Genomic DNA, 11,819 nt, shown 5'->3' on the forward strand with positions numbered 1-11,819 from the left:
TCAAAAGCACTTTTCGTTGCTTTCTAGTGTTCGTACATGTGGACCTTAAACTGATTGTGTAATGCAGATATTGTCAAGAAATGAGCCTAGATAAAACTTTGATGAAATAAAGCATCCTCAACAAGCACAAGCAGTACTCACTAGTTCTATTATCGGTTCAAAGTAACCTTAGGTCTATAAATTTATGCAAAAGTGCATGGCTGCTTTCTTAATACCTGTTTCTGGTGTTCAGGCTATCTGAAAATGCTTTGTCCGACAATAGAGTCAAAATTGCAGACTTGTTTGAAATCATGTTGCAACAATTCTCTTTTTTTTTGTTGCAAATTTTAACCCCAGTTTTTGCTAAAAACTTTTGAACAGAATAGCCTTCAATATTATCACCTGTGCTGTGTAGCGTTTAGTACTAACTTTATATGGGATGATCATGGGTAATATTTATGGAGTCCAGCAAGTATGTACTGTAGCTGCAGAGACCTGAAATAAAATTTAATGAATTGCGCCATCTTTCAGAACAGAGTTTTGCGAAATTTTTCCATCGGTATCGTGTAACACTCATGTCAAAGACAAAATGCATATTTGGTAGTGCGTGTGCATTTTGTTTGCATCTTATAGAATTTGCCACAATTTGCATTTACATTGTATGTCATATGATAATCTGGTTATGTTGCTTGATGATACTTAATGTCAGAACAGTACCCTTTAATGAAGAATGGTCCATTGTATGCACTGTATGTGATCTTGTACTACAGTGTATTAAACTTTCTAGTAGAAATAAGTACTGCCATGAAATGACCTGAAATCTTATATTAAAAGGAGTTTGATAACACTAACAGGAAAAAACATGTATTCACTTCTGATCTTGTGCCCATTGTGGACACAAGCAAAAAAGAAAGCCTCTTTCTTTTTCCAGACCTTTCCTGCCATACAGGCTTAATATGGTTTTCATAAAGGGTATTCATTCCCAGTATATGAGCAAAGCGCCAGTAATTTTCGAACTAATCATAAAAAGTACCTTTATCTCACCAGTACCAGGGACTACTTTAATAGATAGTGAGGTACTTTCTCAGTTCACTGACCCATTGTAATTTTGAAGTCATAATTTGTTTTTGCATGCGTGGGGCCTGTTTCATAAAGAGTTCCGATTAATCTTACACTCGATTTACTGAGCGTAAGATCAATACTGATCATAAATCTGTTTCATATTCAAGATACTTCCGCTTGATTTAAAACACAGTTTTGATAGCAGATCAAGCGTAACTTTTGTTTTGATGCTTTTTTTGTAAGTATTTTGTTCGTCACAGATTATATTCATATTTGCACAGTTTATTGTTTGTCTTTGCTTTACCATTTCCTGTGGAAGGCCAGGGTAAAAGACTGACCAGCCCATGTTCAGGAGGTTGTTTTGATTTAGCCAAAAATGTCAAAGTCTTCACTCTTGTCTGTTTTGATTCTTTCAAATTCATTTGAATTCTTCCATTTTGCTAGTTTTTTGTGTTTGTGTTTGAAATGAGTTTGAATTGAGGACTTTTATTTGTGGTATACTGGCCAGAAATCTTTAAGTGTTAAAGTTGTTTCCTCATTCAGTTTTTTTCTCCTTTATAAAAAAGTGAGAAAATAAAGATTGAAAAAAGGTGTTGCCCAGATGTACAGTGTGTGGAAAGGATGAATGCCATTTTTAATCTGTATGGTAGAGTACAATAGCACAAAAGAAAGGAAACTTCTATCTAATGCATGGCAAGTCTGGTAAGATATTGCAAAGCAAACCAGGTCCCATAATGAGATAAACACCCAGAAAAGAAATAAATTTTCATTACTGTCTGTGTGATTATTAGTGTTGTTTTTAATATGATTATCATCATCGTTATTGTCAAAAATCAGTCACTGCTCTTTGAAGTGTTTCGGAAATTCACAAGAACTCTATAGAGTTGATAAATGGAATCCATAGCACAAGTACACCACACATATTTAAAAGTGTCAGCTCTAATAGTGAACAGCTTGTCAGCTTTGTACTGAATGTTGTTGGTGGTGTTTTTGGTTTTTTTTCTCCAAATTCATACATCAAGTATGGCAGTGGGAATATGGGCCAGTATAATAGGAAGAACGGTAGCAAGCCATTTGGAAGCGTCGATGTGATGTATATGTTGTATGCCATCGGGAAAAAAAAATAGATATAAATGCTTTACTCAAAGAAAAGTTAATGTCATCAGCACAAGTGAGTGCATTCATTTTTGTGGATATCATTTTGATATCTTAGCAGTCATGTTGTAAGTGAAAAGCTGTTTTTATGATTTATGTATTTATTTCCTTTCTATATTGTACAAATCATAGGGAGGTTTTTTAGTTAAAGCGAAACATTTTTTTTTTCTTTCTTTCTGAAACCAAAGCCTCGGACTTCATTGATTGATGAGTTTTAACCATGTGAAAGTGCAGCGTCGTTTACTAACTTTATTTGTGTGTATAAGCATCCTTTTCTCCGTGTGTTTCAAATGCAACTGGTATACATTGCTCGCTTAAATGATTTTTGATATTAAGAAATTGTGATTACGTCAGTGTCGGTACCGAGCAAGCCACTGGTTAGTGTAATGGAGATTTAAAAGAAAAACGATAACAGATTTCTGAAATTCAATATGTGATTATGTTTATGCATTGCTTATGTTTTTTGTGACATTGATTAAAAATTCATGAAAAGGGCACATAATGCTTGGTGATTTGCAGTCATTATCATTGTGAGAGTTCAAAGGTCAAATTGAATGATCATTAGATCATGTGCTTGTCATGTCCAATGCTGATAATTCCTCTTTTCACATTATGTTCCTTGTGATATTGAACTTATTAAAGGGATGGTATAGGTTTGGTTGAGATGGGGATCCAAGTTTTAACTTTTTGTGAAATGATTAGAAATTACCTGTAGGAAATATGAAAGAGCATACAATTCTAAGAGGAACTAAAGATTTATCTGATAAATGAATCTCAAGTTATAAGTATCAAGATGTTAAGTTATAAATAATATTGTTTTGTTCTGCCTCGCAGATATTTCTCACCATCAAGATTATTTTATCAAATTGACACTTGCCATTTCAATAGAAGTTACATATGTTGTATTCAAAACAAGACTTACAGAACCTAAATAGACAATTATCAACTTAGGTAAATACTTTTGGCTTATCAAGGGAGACAACTGCCTTTTGGGTGTATACAACACGGTGTATATGATAACCCTTTATAGGGTTGAGGAACAATGTGAGAAAAAGTAATATATTACATATTTCAATGAAGAAGAATGCATGATCTAAATGTAACACATCATACAAATACTGAGGAGATGCATTTCCCGAAATTTTGATGAAATAGAAAGGACCTGTCTGAATATTTGAGTGTGTTAGGAGATGTCTGTAAGACATCAAATTTAGAAAAGGAGGAGGAACTTATCATCACCATCACTACCATCACATCTATCATCATCATCATCATCATCATCATCATCATCATCATCATCAGTATGCCCTATCATAATTATCATCATCACCATCATCATGATCATCATTATCATCATCATTATTGTTTTTATCATCATCATCATAATCATTACCACCATCATCATCATCATCATCAGTACGCCCTATCATAATTATCATCGCCATCATCATCAGTAGGCCCTATCATAATTATCATCATCACCATCATCATGATCATCATTATCATCATCATTATTGTTTTTATCATCAGCATAATCATTACCACCATCATCAATATCATCATCATCATCATCATCATCATCATCATCATCATCATCATCATCATCATCATCATCATCAGTACGCCCTATCATAATTATCATCGCCATCATCATCATCAGTGGGCCCTATCATAATTATCATCATCACCATCATGATCATCATTATCATCATCATTATTGTTTTTATCGTCATCATAATCATTGCCACCATCATCATCAATATCATCAGCATCTTTACCACATGTGCAGAGCTGACACCTAGTGGTAGGTCTTGGTTACACCACTTGGTCAGAGCTAACCAGAGTGCACTGCTCCTGGAAGGATATCATCTCTCCGTCTCTGGAGGAACTTGAAAACATCTTGCGCTGGCAACATCCAACCGCAAAGGTGCTCCCCCATTGCTCCATATTCTTCTCCTTCCCCTCTTCTTCTTCCTCCTCCTCTTCCACCTTCCCTACTCCTCCTCCCCATCCTTCTCCTCCTCCCGCTCTTACACATCTTCCTTTTCCTCCACCTCTTCCTCCTCCCCTCCTCCTCCTCCTCCTCTACCTCCACCTCCCTCGCCTCTTCCTTGTCCTCTTCCTCCCTTCCTCTACATCCTCTTTTTCTTTCTCCTCTTCTCCTTCGTCCTCTTCTTTGTTTTCTTCCCCTTCTTCTCTTCCCCTTCCACCTCCTCATCCTCTTCCTTCTCATCCTCTTCATCATCCTCTACCTCCACCTCCTCCCCCTCCACCTCTTCCCCTCCCCCTCCTCTTCTTCCTCCTCCTCCTTTACCTCCATCTCCTTTGCCTCCTCTGCCTTCCCTTCCTCCTCCTCCTCCTCTTCCTCCTCCTCTTCCTCCTCCTCCTCCTCCTCCCCATCCTCCTCCCCTCCTCCTCCGCCTCCTCTTCCTCCTTAACAGTGGAATGATTTATTGGAGAGGTGTCTGCCAGAATAAATACACACCATCTGCATCATGTGTATATGTGTGTGTGTGTGTGTATGTGTGTATGTTCTGTGTGTCTGTGTTCTGGCCAAGATGATGCTCCTACAGAAGATGATGCTACTCAGCTTCCTCAGAGAGAGTGAGAGAGAGAGAGCTGGATTAACCTCCCTGACACCAGTGTTTACATTACTGTGCAGGCGTGGACCCCGTTTTCACAGGATGCGGAGAACAGTTCCCACAATTCTCACACACTGCACAATGTTTAATGTCAGATATACTGAATGACTGAGATTGAACAAAAGACTGCATAACTGAGGTGAGTATGAAAGACAGACATACACGTGAACAGCTGTATGTCATTTTAACCCTGCTGTCTGCTTTGAGTGCAAATAGGCCCAGAAAAGTCTGTAGCATTGTACATACTGTCCAAATTAAGTCCCTCGCGCAGAAAAGGATAAAATGAGTGACATTCTTTGGGATGTACATCAAACATGTAATTGCCTCTGTGAGATCGTCATGAAACCTTTTTTTTTTTAAATTACCGATAACTGTTATTTCCTAAACACAAATTACAATTTGCTTCATTGAAACTGTGTACACCAACCATTAAAAAAAAAAATCTTTTCTTGCTATGCAGAATTAATGGACATTTAATTGAAGGAATGTTCTTTCTACCCCCCCCCAAAAAAAAATAAAAAAAAATCTGAATTCCCGATAGGGCCCACAATATATCAAACCCTTTTGGAAAGTTAGTGGCCCGTGAGGACTTTTGAGTGGACCCGCGCCGCTGGGATGCTGCTAATGTCAAGCTCGAGCCTCTACCTGCTCTACAGACATCACACAGTCTTACAGAAGCACAGCAATTACTTGACCAAAAGATTGTTCTGTATCTGGTCGTTGGGGATATGTTCCGCAGAGACTACGTCTGGCTTCATGGAATCCCTATGTCTACGGAAGAGAGCCGTAAATGTCAAAAAAATTATAGAGAAACTCCTCTGGACCGACAGATTTTTCTGTCTATAGCAATTACATACTAGCTGATGCTGAAACAAAGGAGCTATGTTCCTGTGCAAACTGCCCCCTCTCTTGATAGCATTCAAGAACCCGTAATGTGTGAGGTCCCATGCAGACAAAGGGGCATAAACTGTTGCAAAGCTGAACAGCATGAAATGGCACATATGGGGCTGTGGAAAGATGCCTTTGTATACTCAATACAAGAGATCCCTAAATTGCAGTTAAAGGGAAGCTAGACGTTATTGTTCCAAAGAAACTATTATAAAGGCCCCCTGACATTCATTTACGGTAATGTGTCATTATGGCTTCTGCTATGTGAATGGGTCTTAATGCCTCAAATTCAGTAATTATTATCCCGTTGGAGACTAGTCCTGAGTAGGGCAGATGTCTATGAGAAATGTGTGTTAAAGAAAAATCAGCTCATTTTCAATGGGTTAATTATATAGATTTTTATGTATGAAAATATTTGTTAAATATTACAAGTTTTCATTATTTTTAAATTGCCCCCTAAAAAGAAAAAGAAAAACAAATCTGATGATGTTTTCACCAGTAAAGTCAGCTGAAGTGAACACAAGAATAGGGCCTACTGATTATATATGCACTTTGCCAAATCCTGGAACACTTCCCACATAGAAATGACTATCATGCCATCATACTATCTGAGGTGTAGTTTTATATGACACCTGTCTTGTTAATTAGTTGTAAATTTGTGTATTTATATAGTCTCAAAGAGATGCAGATCATTATAAGGCATTGTGATGCCTAGTTCAGCTAAATTTCCGCTTGATGACTGAAGAAAAAGGCAAGAGAGATTTTCAAGGGATGCAGAAAAAAAGAACAAGAAAATTATACAAAATCTGTAAAAAATTTTATTTTTAAATAGTTCCAAAATTTGTGATTCGCAGACCTTTCCACATCAACTGCCATCCCAGGAGTCAACATGTAATCACGGTAAGGGGACATCTAAGTTTAAAAAGGGGGAGAGAGAATAGAATTCAAAAATATACAGATCAAGAAAAGCTTATTACGTTAAAGGGACTACCAGGTATGCATTGCAAATGCATTGTATTGATTCATAGTACCCTGATCATCACTTCTGTGGCCAAAAGAATAGCTATGTATGTGCCACATATTTTACAGTAATGTTCTTACTATTTTTTTCTTCACATCACTTGGACACCTCCACCAAAAAGAGAGCACACACACACATACACACACATACGCATCTATGGTGGAAACCGAGGACCTGTTTTACCCATAAGAATTTTACCACAGAACCGAGGACCTGTGTGTCAGTAGGACTCTTGTCAACCGAGGACTCATTCGTATATTACCATCCAACAGAGGACTTATTACAATAATGCTAATCGAGGACCTACAAACATGTACCCCTACATGCAAAAGCATGCAAAAGCAGACCGTTTGGAATGGTCTGCGTACCGAGGACATCCTAGGTTCTCTGTGTGTCCTCGGTCTAAATGCAAAGTTCGTATGTGTGCCCTCGTTTTACTTTTTTTTTTTGGGGGGGGGATAATTCTTTATTCGAATTTCGTTCAATTTCATATCAGAATGATCAGAAACATTCACAGAACAAAAACAAGACATCATACAAAAACAGACTGCATTATACACAAACATAATACAAAATAACATCAACTTCACACTATATAAGGACAAAATGCAGTAATACCAACATTGTGCAAACTAATATCAAACTTACATTGTAACTCTTTTAACCCCCCCCCCCCAAAAAAAAAAAACAACCCCAAAACAACAAAATCAGCTTTTTGTTTTTTTTAACACATATTTTTGCAAAAGCCCGCAAAACACCATGGGTAAGTGCACACACACACACACACACACACACACACACACACATACACAAAATAAAAACATTCCAAACCAAGTTTCTGACAGCGACATCATCTGTCAATCAATGATAAAGTATTCATTTATGTATGTTGGTCATATATTAGCAACAATTACAAGATAAGAGAAAGCACCTTCCCTTAGACCTAGCATGGCTTGCGTGTTTCTGCGCAATATTTTTTATTAACCCATTGAGGACGGCCTGATTTTGCTACAACACGCATTTCCCATAGACACCTGCCCGAGTATACCCGGGACTCACCCTCAATAGGTTATTCACACTGAGTAACATGAAAACACTATATCTGGGTACAGAAGCAAATAATGCCGCCTCCAGCACCACTTCGTGGCGGAGGCATAAAAAATGTAAAGACTTCAGACCAGCAAAATCACATTGCTCTAAGAGGGTTTTATTTGATATCTGACCTCTTTTCAACAAAGTTCCACTTCCTACTTTCCAAGACAAACTCTACTGCATTTTCATTCACATGGCTCATCAGAACAAACTCACATTGCAGGAAGACAAAGCAACAGAGGAGGATGCAGAGTGCATTTCACTTTTTTGATCTCTTTATTGCTAGCAAAATTTGTTTTCATCAAAAAAAATCTTGAGTTACTTGTGGCTGTCAACAGATATCAGGCTGAGAGACAGTTCATTATGTAATGTGTACCTCACAAGAGTAGAATTATAATCCAACCACCAACAACACAGCTACAACTGTATCACCACGAATTGTAACAAGTATGTGATATATGATTAATATGGTATTTCAGAAATGAAAATGATTACCATGGTAACCTTTTTATGTACAATAATCTTCAGAATGCAGGAAAATATAACAATGCAGAAATCAACTTTCTGTTTTTAATTGCTGAAATATTTGTGCATGTTTTTTTAATGCATGTATAGAAAAGCAGACCCCATCAAACCCAGTTATAACAAACATCGAAACAATGAGCCAGAACAAGACATTTTGACGACGACTAAAAAATTGCTTGAATATCATTTTTCTTATTTACTTCATCCATCCTATAAACTCTGATCAGGCTGGTCTTTGAGGCTTTGCTGTATCTGGGGCATGTAACAATCGTCAAATTTGGCACACATATTGTCTGCGATATAATATCAAAGAATATGCCTGGATTTTCTTAATCAATTATTTTTTCATGAACAATTATTTATGCTAATTTATGCAAGAAATTGTTATTTGGGCATGAACTGCTCATGCAAGCTATGGGAATGACTTTTAGGAGGAAATATATGATATAATACCAAGCTAACATTGTAAAACATGAACAACAGCTATATTCAAATTGATTCTTTTGTATTTTTTTTTGTCTATGCAATTTCTCATGTATCTCATATATCTCAAAACAAAATCTTTAGTGTACAACACACTGTGACCTTGACCTTGAAAACTTTCATAAAATTTCAAGCATACAGAATACATGATGATATATTTGAATAACAAATCAAAAGAGTGATTATGATATAGTTCCTCTCATTCCATGGAAATTTATGTGTTATATTCAAGCGGAAAATTTCATTTTCGACCCACAAACTCCAGTAAAATGCCCTGTGACATGGTAAGCCTAACTATTAGTCCAAATTTTAAAAATTTGGAATCAGGAGATGCACAAGACTCTACGCCCAAAAGTCACGAAAGACCAAGGTGCAATATTTCTCAGTTGAGAAATGATTGCGAAAAAACAACAGGGGCGGATTCACCAATTCCCTCCATTCAACTCATTATATAATGAGTTTCTACAATTTACAATTGATCATGAGGAATGATTCATATTGCTATATCATTTTCAATATTCATGCACAAGTATTATACGCACTTGACATGACGACACTGATTAATAAAAATGATACTGCAGCGCACAGGGGACATAATCATTTTCCCATTCATTTTAGATGTTGGCTTCCTTTAATACAAGGTATGCTACCATCTTACCAGTGGCATTAACCTTCCTAGTTTGTGGAGATTTTAGTCAATTTTTGACTCATTTTCAAATAATTGTTGTTGTTGTTTTTGTTGTTATATTATGCACATAATGCTGTATTCTAATTCAATATTTTTTCCGTACTAATGTGCTTTGAAACATCAGTATTAAGCGATATATAAGTTATTAGCATTATCATCATTATAATTATCATTATTATTATCATTATTATCATTATTGTTATAATTATCATTATTATTAGCATTATTATTATAACAGCATTGATGGTTCTGATCCTCACGCGAGTCTAGCACGGTACATGAATGGCAAGGGCAAAAGGCCGAATTGCAGAGTGAAGAAGCTTGTTTTCAAAGGATCTGGTGGAAAACCTACACCTCATCTGTGTTTCTTTGCTCTGGATGATCTAGAAGAGAACACAGAGCTGGGATATGATTATGGCCTACGAGATTTTCCATGGCGAAAAGTGTGAAAATAGGCCTCCGCAGCCTCGAACATTTCATTCATATGATCCATTTGCTGTGAATCCTGGTTAGGAACATAAGTATTCTGCTTAACCCTTCATTTGCCCACCTACTTAGCATAATGTACCAAGCTTTTTTTTATTCAGTAATACATCCATGCATCTGGATGCGGTTGCCATGGTTACAAGACTGCGACCCAGCTTGCATCATGCCACTGAATCCGTTTTGTGCGAGAACTGTCACCTATTACAATATTTATAAAGTAGTTTTCAAAATTCCTTCATCCTAAAACAACTTGCTACATTGTAATTGTTACAAAATTACTTTTGTCTATCCTCCTACCATTCCCTTATGGAGAACGACACCACCGTTACATATTTTACACACTTATTGCACATTTTAGCGACTATTTGCGGCTGTAAACATACAGACATGTTTGTTGCTTACTAATTAATAAACATTAAAGGTCTGGAGAGCTTTAACATGTAATGAAAGAAACAATAACAAATACGCTGCACTTTACACCGACAACCGCCTAGATTAACGATCGAATGCGATCATTCACTTGACACACATGCTAGTACTGCTTACAGTGTATATGATAAATCTTTCATACCCAGACAAGTTTGTTCAATCACTCATCAGCTGCAAATTCTTTTTATCTTGATATAATGTTTCAGACACCTCATTTTCTTTGTAAGAATACAGTTAGATGAGGATTCTCTTAAAATAATTTGTATCAATTGTACAGTATCAACACTTCAGTCTCGCCCCTTTTAAATCTCTCCTTAAAAGTTTTGTTTGTCCCGACTTCATTCGTTCCAATGGGCAGACAGAATTCAAAATAAAGAGTTCAGAAAGAGTCACATATACTATATTCTCTATGTGTTTGCTTGCAAGAGTACATTAAAAAAGCAAAGAGAAAATCCAATACTGCCATAAAAAAAAATGGAAAAGTAATGATTTTCACGATTCAGAATTCAAAAGCCAATTACAAAAGAGAGTGGTCAGTTACCGTCGGTCACTGCAAAGCCTTTCTTCTGCAGTGATTGCAGCAGTAAGATCATGAGAATAAATCATATAGAAGAAAAAAAATATCTAGAAGTATTATCTCATGAAATAACAAAATCAAGATATTCCATTCCACCTTAATGCTCTTTCATTTTATTCCATATCCATAGCCCTGTCTCGAAAATGCTGTGGATGAATAGAACAAAGGGCAAAATAAGCATTGTTGGATCTCGGAACACCACAACACGTCTTTGTCCAAGTACAAAATATTGATATCTGCAGTGAATTCAATGTCCTCGAACATACACCTTCAGTCCTATAATATATGGCTTAATACTCCAACATTGTGCGCATGGGGACTTCATTGGGACAGGCTTAACTGCTGGAATAAATAATATCTATATCAGGATACATGCACTTGTAAACACCACACAAAGTTTAGACTCTACCAATTTTTGAAGCTTGCTATGCAACAGCTTTTAATATAGATATACATGTACATATAATCTGTCTTCATTGGCAGAACATGCAATGGTTTGTATTCTTCTTTTCTATACATAAAGTCTCTGTTTTAAGTGCAGAATCGGTCACTCTAGTATTGTCTGCAATATATTTTTAAAAAAGAATCTCACAACAATTTATCAGCTGTTTGATTTAAAATATAAAACATCAGCATTAAAGTTGAATACAAAAATTCAAAGTACACTGCACTTCTGTTATAACGAGCATGGTTAAAACGTAATTTTGATACTACGTAAAATTCAGGTCTCAAAATCATTATCCAGATTGCTTTATCCACTTTATTTGTTCAGATATAATGAAATTTCGATAT

Source organism: Diadema antillarum, unplaced genomic scaffold (assembly GCF_040938485.1).
Source record: "Diadema antillarum isolate AM-2024a unplaced genomic scaffold, OU_Dant_1.0 seq00001207_RagTag, whole genome shotgun sequence".
Taxonomy (NCBI): Eukaryota; Metazoa; Echinodermata; class Echinoidea; order Diadematoida; family Diadematidae; genus Diadema; species Diadema antillarum.